This window comes from Peromyscus californicus, unplaced genomic scaffold, assembly GCF_007827085.1.
Source record: "Peromyscus californicus insignis strain IS unplaced genomic scaffold, ASM782708v3 Scaffold_12__1_contigs__length_115047231, whole genome shotgun sequence".
Lineage (NCBI taxonomy): Eukaryota > Metazoa > Chordata > Mammalia > Rodentia > Cricetidae > Peromyscus > Peromyscus californicus.
The window spans coordinates 104,140,666-104,153,870 of record NW_026294413.1 but is presented as its reverse complement, the minus strand read 5'-3'; the positions used below and the strand labels follow the sequence as shown (position 1 = coordinate 104,153,870).

At 42.3% G+C, this 13,205-nt stretch overlaps 1 pseudogene; it reads right to left on the bottom strand.

The window, feature by feature from the left end:
- Window positions 1-5,883: 5,883 nt before the first annotated feature.
- Window positions 5,884-6,982, bottom strand: LOC128108063 (nucleophosmin-like; annotated as a pseudogene).
- Window positions 6,983-13,205: the final 6,223 nt, after the last annotated feature.

The window sequence follows — 13,205 nt, the reverse complement described above, 5'->3', positions numbered from 1 at the left end:
TTCGCAAAGGAGAACTAGTTTCACGAATTCCCAAAGAACGCTGGCTTTTGTTTAATCGCCAAGATTTGGGGAAATGGAGTTTTCTTCAGACCTGACCATTAAACTTAAGCATGTTAGAATTAAATAAAGTTAAATTTCAATTTCTCAGTTACACTGGACATATTTTGTGTTCAAAAGCCATGTTTGGCTACTGGTAACAAAACCGGTATCCATCACAATAGGGAGTTCCATCATCCGTCGCCAAGTCTAAGGGCAGTTCAAGGACGGCTTTATCTGTGGAATGAGAGCAGAGGATTTTCAGTGACGCCAGGCCAGCTTCTTTTTCATCTCCTCCCAAATTGCTTGCAAAGCCTGTTAATTCCATGAATGCTCTGTGGGAGTGAGTGTAAATTGAAGAAAGTGTTGTGCTTGTTGCATAGGTCTATACGACATGACACATGGGCTACTCTTTAAGAGCAAGAGGCTATAGTCTGAGGTGCTCACATAAAGTTGCAGAAAATATTATTGGGATAGAAAGGGGACTCTGAACTCCACTGAGGGATTAAAGGTGTGACAGCAGTTTGAATTTTTTTTAGCAAAGACTTGTGCATATTGAGCCCCAAGCAATATTCACGTCACCATTTAAAAATGTTTTTATTTATTCTTTGAAATTTTCATACTATTTATTTTGGTTATATTCATTCCCCTCCCCCAACTCCTCTCAGATCCTTTCCTACTTTCCTACCCACCCAACCTCATGTTCTCTCTCTTCCAAAAATCAAAACAAAACATAAAATTCAGTTTGTGTTGGCCTGTTGCTCCCGGGCGTGGGGACTGCCCTGGAGTGTGGTCAAGGTGACAGGAGTCACTCTGTTGAAGAGCCCTGACTTTCCCTCACCCAGCAACAATGACATGCCGGTAGCTCTTTGGTTTGGCCTTGAACTTCCTGACTGCCTCCCCTCCTCTGTGCCTGGCTTTTGTCTGCATTGGGTATGTGCAGGTCTCATCTAGGCTGCGGTATCTGTAAGATCATCTGTGCATCTTCCCTGTTGAGCCTGGGAAGCACCATTTCCTTGAAGTAACCAACCTCCTCTGGTTCTTACAATCTTTCTGCCCCCTCTTGCACATAAATTCCCAAGCCTTGAAAGGGGAGTATGATATAGACATCTTTTGTGGTTGACCATTCCAAAGTCTCTTGTTCTCTGAGCTTTGATCAGCTGGAGGCCTGTATTAGTCAGGCTTCTCTAGAGAAAGAGAACTTATAGAATGAGTGTCTCTGTCTCTATTTATGTATCTGTCTGTCTCTCTCTCTATCCATCCATCTATCTATCTATCTGTCTATCTATCTATCTATCTATCTATCTATCTATCTATCTATATTATATTAATATATTATCTATATTAAAAAGATTGGTGAAATAGGATTGACCCAACACTGAAAACTTCTGTGGAATAATCCCTTTGTTCACTGTGAATATGTATTACTCTAACTGGTTAATAAAGAGCCGACTATCAGATCGCTAGGCAGGATTTGGGGGACAGAGAGAACACTGGGGAGGATAAGGACAGAGTTTGAGGAGTCTCGGGGAGACTCCATGAGACACAGAGTGAGCAGGATGGGAAGTACATACATGAGGTAAACAAACTTTGGGGCAGCACATAGATTAATAAAAATGGGTTAATTTAAGTTATAAGAGCTACCTAAAAACAAGCCTAAGTTATCAGTTGAGCATTTATAATTCATAATAAGTCTCTGTGTGGTAATTTGGGGAGCGGCTGTTGGGACAGAGCTGATCAGTGGTCTCAACAGAATAGTCTGCCTACAGAAAACTGTTGAAGATGTGATAGATACATGAGAATTTATTACACTATTCTTTCACCTTTGCATATAAAGTTTCCTATCATGTAAATTTAAAAGTAAAAGTTGTCTTTTAGTATCTACATATACAAAAATCCCTCACAGGTGTGACCCCATTTTTGGGTTTTAGTTAATTCCAGATGTAGTCAAATTGACAACCAAGAATAGCCATCACAGTTGCCATCTATTGCAAGTGGAAACTGCTCTGATGCAGGTTGAGCTAGCATTGATCTATGGGTATAGAAATATGCTATTAGTGGTGTTTTTATTGCTATGTTCATTTAGCAGAAGAGCAGTGGTAAGTTTTCTTCTAGGACCCATAACTTATCTAGGTTCTTGTCCTTGTCAAGAGTGTCAGGTAAGTGTTCCACCTTGTGGAGTGGGCCCAAATTCAATCAAAAAGTGGTTTTGGGGTGTGGATATAGAGCCGAGTGACCACAGTGGCTAATGAGATACTGGTGGCCATGGGTCCCTATGGGCATTTCCAGCCTAGCTGCTCCCACTGTCTGAAGATGGGCTTTGTCATGGGTTTTGCTGTGGACATGGTGGCCAGGGTTCTATATGGCAGGCACCTTCTTCTGTCTCAGGAGGAGAATATGGGATTGGAGCCAATGGATGCCTTTGGGAAAACCATGATGCAGAATGGCAGCACCTTCAGTACATTTATGGCCATTGGAATGGGCAAAGGATGGGCAGTGTTTGCCTGCTACAGCTATACTTTCCCATCCATTTCAACCCTTGTATAATAATAAAGATTTTAACTTCTAAAAAAAGTGGTTTTTGTACCACTATTGTACCAAGGAGCACATCCTGTCAGACATATCAGTCAGTTATTGTAGCTTGAAGAATTCATAGGTCGGTGAAACTGATGTTTCCTTTTCTCTTCTAGTAGTGTGTGTTGCACCTTCCAGCACTATGAAAAGTTTCTAGTTCAGTCCCAGCTGAATTTCTCCCTGTTATGACAAATATATGTGGTGTCTTCAGCAATAGGGTCTTGTCATCAATTTATGGGGAGTAACCAATAACCTATAATGTTTGGAGGGGTCTTGGGGACTCCATTGGCTAACAACTCAAAAAGAGATAACTCTTTCCTAGTACTGGGGTTTTATTTGGTAGCATATGATGTCTGGTTGTGATATTATTGCCCCCATTGTAGGATAACTCCATTTAAACTCATACATGTACATATTTCTACCACAGTAGTTAGTTTCCATATGATTTTTTCCAAAGGCTTTCAGTGTTAGTTATCCCTCCCCATATTTCCTCTTATAGCCTTCCCTTCCACATTCCATTCAATTTAACCCTTCCTGTTCTCTTACTCCCCTTTAACTTACATACCTCTGTGTTCTGTCCCCACCTCCCTGAGATCACTACCCTCCCCATGGCCCATTACTAATTAATTGCTGAGCATGGAGGTTTATGCCTGTAACATCAACATCTAGGAGACTAACGCAAGAGTGTGAGGCCACTTAGATTACAGCGTGAGACCTTTTCTCAAAAAACTGAAAAGGCAGAACAATAAGCAAACAATAATTAATTCAGTAATAGCATTTAGTGTTTGGTTATTGCTACATGTACTGTTTCTTATGTGTGTGTTTAAAGTTTTCTTTCAGCATTTTGAATAATGTTATAAAAACATTTTAGCATCTAAATATTGCTTCCTTGTAACTCACAGAGTCAATGGATTGACAAGGGCCATGCATAGTGATGGGTCTAGGCATTCATCATCAATAAATAATAAGTAGGAATATTGATACAACAGATAGAACTAGATATGAATGTATACTATAACATCCTATAAGAAGGTGCCCAGGGGAATATGATGACATGCCCAAGTTAGGGACATTAATTTCCAGCCCCTTCATAATTCACATGAGAAAATAAGCAATTAAGCCATGAAGCAGAGACTAAACAAAGAATGGGCTTAGCTAGAGACCAAGTATATGTTATCATGCAGATTCTCGCCCTTCTCCTGTCATATACTGGGCACTTAAGGAAACCAGTGTTTGAAATGCTAGCAAGAGAAGCTTTGCACCGATCTCTCTCCCTCATTTCCAGCAGCACCTGCTGAGCATTCTGGTCAGTAGAATACTGTGTCTTGAAGCATCACTGCCTGCCAAATAGAGAGAGGAAAGAAAGTCAGTAATTACTGTAGTAATTACCATCCTTACAGTGATGGTCCATGTATTATCTACTTGATTGTCTAAAGATTTTGCTGGTGCAGAGGGCAGAGCTGTTGGCAATATTCCAAAGCTTAGCTTTTTTGGAATGATAGTTTTACTATTGTAGTTTGAGTAGTGGATGAAGCAAGAAGGAAGGGGGAAAACACCTTATGAATGCAGATATCCTACAAGCTTGAGTAGGCAATCTGGAGAAAGTAAGGTTGAAAGCTAAAATGTGGGTTCAAGTTCTGGCTTTTCTCTTGTTACAGGATGACATTAGACATTCTACCTGAATCTGAACTGTTCCCCCACAGGTTCATGTTTTGATAGCTCAGTGCTAGCTAGTGGCACTACTTTGGGAGTCTGTACAATCTTAAGGAATTGGGGCCTCCCTGGAGGGAGTAGGTCGCTGGTGGGGAGCGGTGTCTTTGGGAGGTGTTACCCATCCTCTGGTTCCTGGCATCCCCCTTGCTCCTGCCACGATAAAAATACCTGTCCTTTGTCATGTGCATGTATGTGTGCAGTGATTTTGTGTATTCTTGTATGACACTGGGTAAACCAAAAGGCCATTCGTTAGGCTTGTTCATTTTGCCAGTGCACTAGGTCCAACTTTGACACATGTCAAGTTTAGGAATGTTAAAAGAACTGATTAGTTTTTTTGCAATTGGACAATTTTTACTGAATCTAAGATACTTATATTCTTTGACTAGACAATTCAGAACATTGAAAAGTGATTCATCTTGTTTACTCTCTTGTCCAGAAGAAATATACAATGAAGAGGGTGTGGTGTAGTGACACAGACAGGGAGCATAAAAAAAAAAAAGAATCATGGGTTCAAGATACTATTCGTATCTTTTAAGGGATGATATTCCTCTATAATTTAGCTGAGAGAAATGTGGAGAGCAAAGGAAACCTGAGTGAATAAAATCTTGAGTGAATGTATGTTGTTGATATGGGCACAGCCAGGTTAAGGACCCCAAAGCCTCAGATTTATGGGTAAATAGAAAAGCCTTCCCACCCAGTGTGAGGCTTAGCGGGCTAGGAAAGCCTTCCATTGGTCAATGTGTGACTGTTGAGAGCATGAGCAGAAAATGTCCAGGATAGCTTTCTCCCACCAGATATTTATAGCTGAAAGAGTAATGCTCTATAGAGACCGCTCCTACTAAGATTAGCCAAACCTGTCTCCTTGATCTAGCCTGCATACAATAACCTAGCCTCCCTATTCAACTATATAGAATATACATGCCAAGCTTCCTGGGTGCTACTGTTTCTCTCCATCAGAGAGCCCAGTACACCCAAATGCAGCTTTTCTGTGCATCTGTGTTTATCTTTTCTTCTTCCTTTGCTGCCCCAGTCAGGTCCATCCCTGGAGCCATGTTGGATGTGGCAGAAGGTTAAACAGGGTACTTACTGCATTGGAGAAAACTGAACAGACAAAAGAGGAGCTTGGGAGGCACAGAGGGTGGACCTGTCACCAAATTGACACATCGAGGTTCTACATGGCAAAATATGCCTAAGCCTAGGGTGGTTACCTGGTTTGTGCATGACTCTGGTGTTCTAGTTCTAGTAGCCCACATTGAGCTCCATGCAACACCTAACAAAATGCTTTTGTTCATAACAACTCAATGTTTGTAGGATGAATAGTCTTTCCATTCAAGATGAAGACATTGAGAGTTGCCTTCAAATATTTCTCTCCTTCTATAAAAGGACTTGATGGCTTAGAGGAAGGCATTGAGAGAGCATTGAGAATGCAGCCCCAGGACTGGGTGATCTGTTAGCATCCTGTTTGCTGTTGGCCAGACACTTGGACTAATTTTAAGTGGTTTTTTTTTTTACTTTATTAAAATACTGAGTTTATTTCATATGTATACTTGTCTCCCTACCATTTCCACATCTGACCACCACTATTACTATGTCCTATCATAACATTCCATACATACTTAAAACCAAGTAAAGGGTAGAGTTCCATCCTTGAAAACTAAACAGGCATTTTAGACAACACATTCTTGGCAATGGAACCTGGACAACATTTATCAAACACAGTAGGGAAAGTTCTCACTTTGCATTATAAAAAGGACAGCCAGATATATCAACTGTTACAGAAATTAAGTAAGACAGAATTATTTCAAACTGTTTAAACCATTTTCTTAAAGAGACTTTCTCCACTGCCAGAGATCTTGAATAGCCTCCTGGTCAGTCATCCGGAAGCAATTCTTCACATAATTAATGAACTTGGCTTCCACTTTGGGAAGAGAACCACCTTTTTCTATACTTGCTTGCATTTTGCCTTAATGTCTTCTACAGAACTAGGTCCTTTTGGTGTTTTAGGAGTTTTTTCCTGTTTTTTGAAAGACTCTTGACCCTTTGATCTTGGTGTTGATGGTTTTAAGTCTTTTCCATTTTGGTTTGATTTTTGTGCATTTTTCTTCAGCTTCCTCATCATCAAAATCATCATCATCATCATCTTCATCATCCTCATCATCTTCGTCGTCCTCCTCATCATCCTCGTCAAGTTTTACTTTTTTCTGCAGAAGATTGTTACCACCTCCAGGAGCAGATGGTTTTCCAGACATACTTAAGAGTTTTACATCCTCCTCATCTTCATCTTCTGACTCTGCATCTTCCTCAACAGCTACTAGGTGCTGTCCACTAATGTGCACAGGCCCTGAACCACACTTCAACCTTAAGACCACAGGTGGTGTGATTTCAAAGCCCCCAAGAGAAACTGTTGGTTGTACAGACATTTTCAAAGTTGCCAGTGTTACTTTAATTGGACTGCCTTCATAGTTCATTGCTTCTGCCTCTACGATGTGTAATTCGTCTTTTGCCCCGTCCCTAAACTAAACATTCTTAGTGATAACTGGTGCTCATTCTCATCATTATCCACCTTAAAGTGATAATCCTTGTCAGCTTTTAGTTCACAACCGAAAAGGTAGTTCTGAGGCCTGAGAGGGCTCATGTCCACGTCCATCGAGTCTTCCATGAGGTGGAGGCGCGCACTTTGGTGTGAGAGAAGTCGGGTGGAGGAAACTGCCTACTGCTCCTCAGAACAGACATGCAGGACAGAATCACACCAGGGCTAATTTTAAGTGTTTTAACACCATCAGTATGCATTTGGAAGCCATGGACAGGCTGCCTAAGAAACTGCTACTGCTGTCTAAAAAGTTTTCAGAGGTTTTTTTTTTTCTTTTCTTTTTCCTTTTTTTTCTTTTTAATCCACAGTCTTTTAATTACTGTATCTCTTCTATCTTGCTTGTTCCTAAATATATTGGCAAAATATTTCACCACTTAAATTTTTATTTATTTAGTTCTGGATGCTGGGACTTTAGCTCAGGGCCTTTGATGTGCTAGGCATGTGCCACTGAGGTGCATTGTAGACACTTTTAATTTTTTTCTTTTAGAATTTTTTTCTCTTTTTCTTTTGTTGAAGAGTGAAGGATTTCTGCAGAGAGTCTCCTGATATAGTATATTTAATACTATCATAGACAGTAAATAATGTTATAATGCCATAGTGATTGAAATATAGCTTTTAAGTAAGCTTTTCTATATAAGATATTGGACAGGGGGCATGGTTTCTGAGATTTAATTCCAGGGCACTGGCAGCCATAGTTCTTTTGGAGATATCTCTGGTTTAGGACCTATCTAAATGAGGCTCCTTAGAAGCAGAGGATGGGACGGAGGTTTTCATTTGTATGATTTACGGGGAAGGTGTTCCTACTGGCAGGGGAGCATAGGAGTGGGACAAGAAGAAAGGAAGGAGCCAGGCTGGCAGGCCAGTTCCCCGAGGGACAATTGGAAACACAAATGAGCCAAAGTTAGGTCCCCTGCAGGCAAAGGGGCTGCAGTGGTACTCCCAGGTCAGTCAGTCTTTGGATGGGGGATGTCCCTGTGGTAATTGCAGGCCACAGCCTTACCCCCTCAGATGTTCCAATTTGGCTGAGGGCAATTCTCAGAGAAAAGAACAGCTGAGAGCCATGAGCAGCCCACACTGCAGCGGGACCATGGAGCTGGGATGTAAGGCTGGTGGGGCAGCCAGCATGTCCACCGCATTACTCCTTTGGAATGGTCAAAGCAGTTACGCATTTCACTGTCTTTTTCCAATAAACAATCAAATGAAGGAGACAAGAATTCTAGGAAGGCAGCAGCGAAGTGTGTGTCTAGAAGCTTAGTTAATTCAGCATTTCAAATATCCTTGAAAATAGAACTTCTGTTCTTCATACATATTCTTTGGTGAAAATAACTGAGAAATAGTATTTTTAACCTCTCATTCTTTAGTTTAAAATTTAAAAAAAGAAGAAGAAATTGATGAATGTGGAAGAATTGCCCGAACTAAAGTACATGCTCAAGTTAGTAGTCTGGGATATAATGACAGGTGCTATCAACATTTGCAGGGAGAGACAGACCTGGGACTTCAGTGTGAACATTTGAGTTTTCAGATCGTATTAAAAAGTAAACTTCCATCTTTAAACCAATATATAAAAAAAAACTATGGTCTATAGTTTTCCAAGAAAGATGACAAACAGGTGCTGAGGAGAAAATGTTTACTAATAGCAACAACACATTCCCCAGCCTTCGGGAACTACTTCATGAAGTGTTTTCTTGAATACAGTGGGTGGGATTATTTCCATATTGGGAAGGGTACTGGTGAGTAAGGAGTTAGAAGTCTTCAGCAGTAATGGGGTGGGGTGGTAGTTTGTGCTGTAGCTAGATGAAGAATAGATGCATACACATAGCCTTATGAGTGTCATTTCATACCCCATCTGCTTCCTCTGAAATGGAAACAGCATTTGTTACCTAACGAGAAAAGTAGACTAGAATGACTACAACGTCTCTGTGTGAAGATGTGATGAAAGTGGCAAAATTAAATGTTTTTGGAGCAAGGTCTCCCTGTAGCTCAGCCCCCTTAAACTCACTGTACTGTCAAGGATGACCTCGAACTCCTGATTCTCCTGCTTCCACTAGTGCTGGGATGGCAAGCCTGGGCCAGCATGCCTGACTGAGTCTGAGAACTTCTAACAGACTTTAAGAGAAGGTCCTTACTGCCAAAGCACAGACCGATAGAGTTTAGACACTTTCAATTTGCATAATAAAAGCAATAAATGAGCAATGAATCTTTTTCCAGATCTGGACTTGGCTTGGGTCTGCCTTCCAAGACCTCCCCACAGAGCCTTGTTCTACCACATGATGTAGAAAGCCTCCCGAAAGACTAGCCTGGCTCACAGGCCTGGACTTCAAGGATGACACCTTGTAACCTTTGAAAGGAAGACTCATAGCAGGGATAGCCAAGCCCTCTCCCACCCATTCATTCTTCATGTTCTCTGTCCAAGGAAAAGAATCAGAATAGCATGTTTCAAGGTTAAAAATAGAGAAGCTGCCACACAGCTTGGCTCCCTGAAAATCTCCTGTGGTTTCTCAAGGCCTAGGAAAAGGCAGCAGGATCTTGAAGGGACAGGGAGGATCACCTAAGCTAGGCTTTGCAGACCCCACAAACAGGTGAGCCCTGAAAGGGTCACTGGATGACCCACTGCTGAGCACATGAGAGATAACCTGTGGAAGGAGAGCAAAATCCGGTTAGAGCTCTTAGCTGTTTTTTCTTGCTTAAAAGTGAGGCTAAATGAATCAATTTATATGCTTTCCTAAGGATAAATATACGTATTGGCACTGGTGCCATGAAAGACTAACGTGTGTCATACAGTCTTTGAAGTGTCTCAAAGCAAGAGTAGAATCTCTCTCTCTCTCTCTCTCTCTCTCTCTCTCTCTCTCTCTCTCTCTCTCTCTCTCTCTCTCTCTCTCTCTCTCTGTGTGTGTGTGTCTGTGTGTGTGTGTGTGTGTGTACATGTAGAGAAGCATTCAGAGCATCATGGCTGGTGTAGTTTATGTGTACCATTTTAAGTTCGTTTATGAGTTATTATACTTAATAATTGAACTAAACAAACCCCTACAGATGAATTATAAGTGGATTAAGCAAGTTCCTTCAAGGACTGTACAGCTTTCACTTTCACTAATTCGAACTCAAGCAAAGAAGAAATCCACAGAGCTGGTAATGTCTCTACTCTGAGACTAACTCTTTATCAGTCATTTAAGAGGTAAAGAATGACAGTGATCTAAGTAGGGTTCACAAGGCCAGCTAACATGAGATGTTATTTACTACAATGACAGTATGAAGTAGAAGCATAACCTCTCTAGTATGTGCAGCCTTGAGACCTTGGTGTCACTGTTTCAGAAAAGTGGGACAAATTCAGGACGACTAGGACAAGAAGGAAGGAGTTGGCTTTATTTGTCTGCAAAGAGCTTCCCAACAATGACGCCATGCTCCCTCCCATGGTTTGGCAGGAACTTGAGGACATTTTATTCTAGTGACTTTCAAATATGCAGAAATTCTTTAGGTGATCACAGCTCCCTTTTAGGCGTTAAAATACTCAGCAAGCTGAGCATGGTGGTACACACCTGTTATCGCAGCCCTCAGGAGGTGAAGGCAGGAGGCTCACAAGTTAAAGGGCAGCCTGGGTGACAGAGGGACGCTCTGTCTCTGAGCAGAGGAAAACTCTCCAAATCCAATCTAATATCAACATGTCAGCCTCACACCCAGGGGACTGACAGAAGACTTTCTTGCTGCTTCTCAACAGGACACAAAGAAGCGAGAGGGTTTGTTTCATTTTTTGAGTGCTGCAGTTCTGTTTTGGGTGCCATTTTACGACCTTTTACGACATTTGTGTACTCTTTGGGATTTGGGATTTCCAGAGTGATGCCAACCTCAGGTCCAGCCAGTCCAGCTCTTCTCTCTACCCCTAAGGTTCTCTCTTTCCATGGGCACTTTTCCACTTTTGATTTTTGAAGCAGTTTCTTTGTAGCCCAGAGGCTGGCCTTGAACTTGTGACCTTCCTGTCTCAGTTTATAATCCTGGTGCTGGAATTATAGGCCACTACCATCCATTTTACACTTTTATTTTTTAAATCATGATATAACTTCAAATATCTATAGCTATCTATATCTATAGTTATATATGATATATATTATACATATATACAGAGGAAGTAGAGAGAGAGAGGAGAGAAAAGATAGGGAGAAGAGAGAGAGAGAGAGAGAGAGAGAGAGAGAGAGAGAGAGAGAGAGAGAGAGAGAGAGAGAGGAGGTGGTAACTTGGTAGCACTTTCAAAACAACAGATTTTCCCAGCTCCCGCTTCCCCCGTGGTCCACAGAAGAGAACTCCAGTTAGGCTCCTGTTTTGAGCTGTGACCAGTTGGGATGCAGACTTCATTCTTTTTAACCTCTAACTTCAATCAATTTCCAAGCCATTCTGATTTTACTTCCGAAAGATTTATCAAAGGCATTCCTCTTATCTTTTTCTTTGCCATCATTTTGCTCTTTCAATTGTTCATTTTTTTTTCTTGACTTACCTTGTACTCTTAAAGTCTGCCTTCCATAGAGCTTGATCATTCAAAGCCGAAAATGGGTTCCCACTACCACCCTGTGTAGGTGTGCTGACAATTTATTCCTTAAAATTTGCCCTAAAATGACTGTGTTATCTGAGTTCCCTAGTCCCCACGGTAGATGCCAATCCAGCTCATGGCTGCTTTGGTCTTTGTACTCTTCTGTTAGGGTTCTTTATCCTCCATGCTGTCTTCTTTCCCCAAATCATCAAGTTTCAGGTTACTTTCATGTCATCCAGAGATTCTTCAATGCGGTCCCAGAGCCATCTGCACTTCCCCTGGCCCTGAGCTGAGCTAGATAGAGCCTGGTCCCCATCCTCCTCAGCATCCTGCTGCAGTCAGCCCTAGCTCCATTCACGAGGCTGGTGCCAGTACCCATCTGTCTCCATGCATTAGCTTTCTTGTTGCTGTGCTGAATACCCCAGAGAGTAACTTAAGGGAGGAAGGGTTTATTTACCCACAGCTTTTTTTGTTGTTGTTGTTGTTTTTTTTTTTTTTTTTTTTTGGTTTTTCGAGACAGGGTTTCTCTGTGTAGCTTTGCGCCTTTCCTGGAACTCACTCTGTAGTCCAGGCTGGCCTCGAACTCACAGAGATCCACCTGCCTCTGCCTCCCGAGTGCTGGGATTAAAGGCGTGTGCCACCAACGCCCGGCTTATTTACCCACAGTTTAAGGGTTCCATCCATGGTTGTGTAGCCACATGCATAGGCAGAACATCGTGTTGATGCATATGTGCTGAAAAAGCTTCTTCACTTTTTAGGATGTGGAAAGCAGAGAAAGGGACAGACAGTAAGGCCAGGAGCAAGAACTTCCTGAGACATGACTCCAGGAAACCACTTTTTCCACATAGCACCCCCCCCCAACCCCCCCCCCCCAACCCCCCCCCCCCCCCCCCCCCCCCCCCCCCCCCCCCCCCCCGCCGAAGGTTCCACAACAACCCAAAATAGTGCCACCTGTTGGAGACCAAGTATACAAAAATCTGTAGGGGACCACATATTCTAACTATGATATCTTCCCATTAGACCTAGTATTTTTGAGAAAGGACAGGGTTGATTTATTTATTTGGTCCTGGGATTAAACCCAAGTTTTCACTCATAAATGCTAGGCAAGTGCTCTACCACTGAGCCAGACCTCAGCCCCAGAAAGATCTTCATTTGAGATCTGTCTTGTAGATGGTGCACGCTAGATAACAGATACTTACGGAAAGACTGGATAGATAGGGACTTCTTTTTTTTTTTTTTTTTTTTTTTTTTAGACAGGGTCTCATGTATCCCAGGCTGGCCTCAAACTAACTATGAAGCAAAGGGTGATTTGGAAATTTTGAGCCTCCTGTCTTTACCTGCTGAGCACTGGATTTACAGGTGTTTACCACCACCTGATTTATGTGGTACTGGGCATTGAACCAGGGCTCCAAGCATGCTAGGCAAGCACTCTATGAGATGAAAATCGGGCTAAAAAGGGCAGAAACACAGACTGGGTGGGAGAGATGGTCAGCTCTGGTTTCCCTTCTTCCACTCCTGCTGAGTTGTTGTCCAGGCGGCTTGCTGACCAGTGTCACCTGTGTTGCTAGCATCTGTCATAGCCTCCTTCTCCTAAGTAAGAAAACCCAGGGCCAGGGTAGGGCATCGGCGTGCTTACCGCCAGCCCTGCGGTTCCTTGTCTAGCTCTGGAAAAATGAACCCCGAGCTGTTGCTTGTGGCACTTCTTGCTGCTTCGAGACACACGCCAGGTGCATAGCAAGTGGAGCACCGGATTGCGGAAGGTGGTTCTGACCTAGA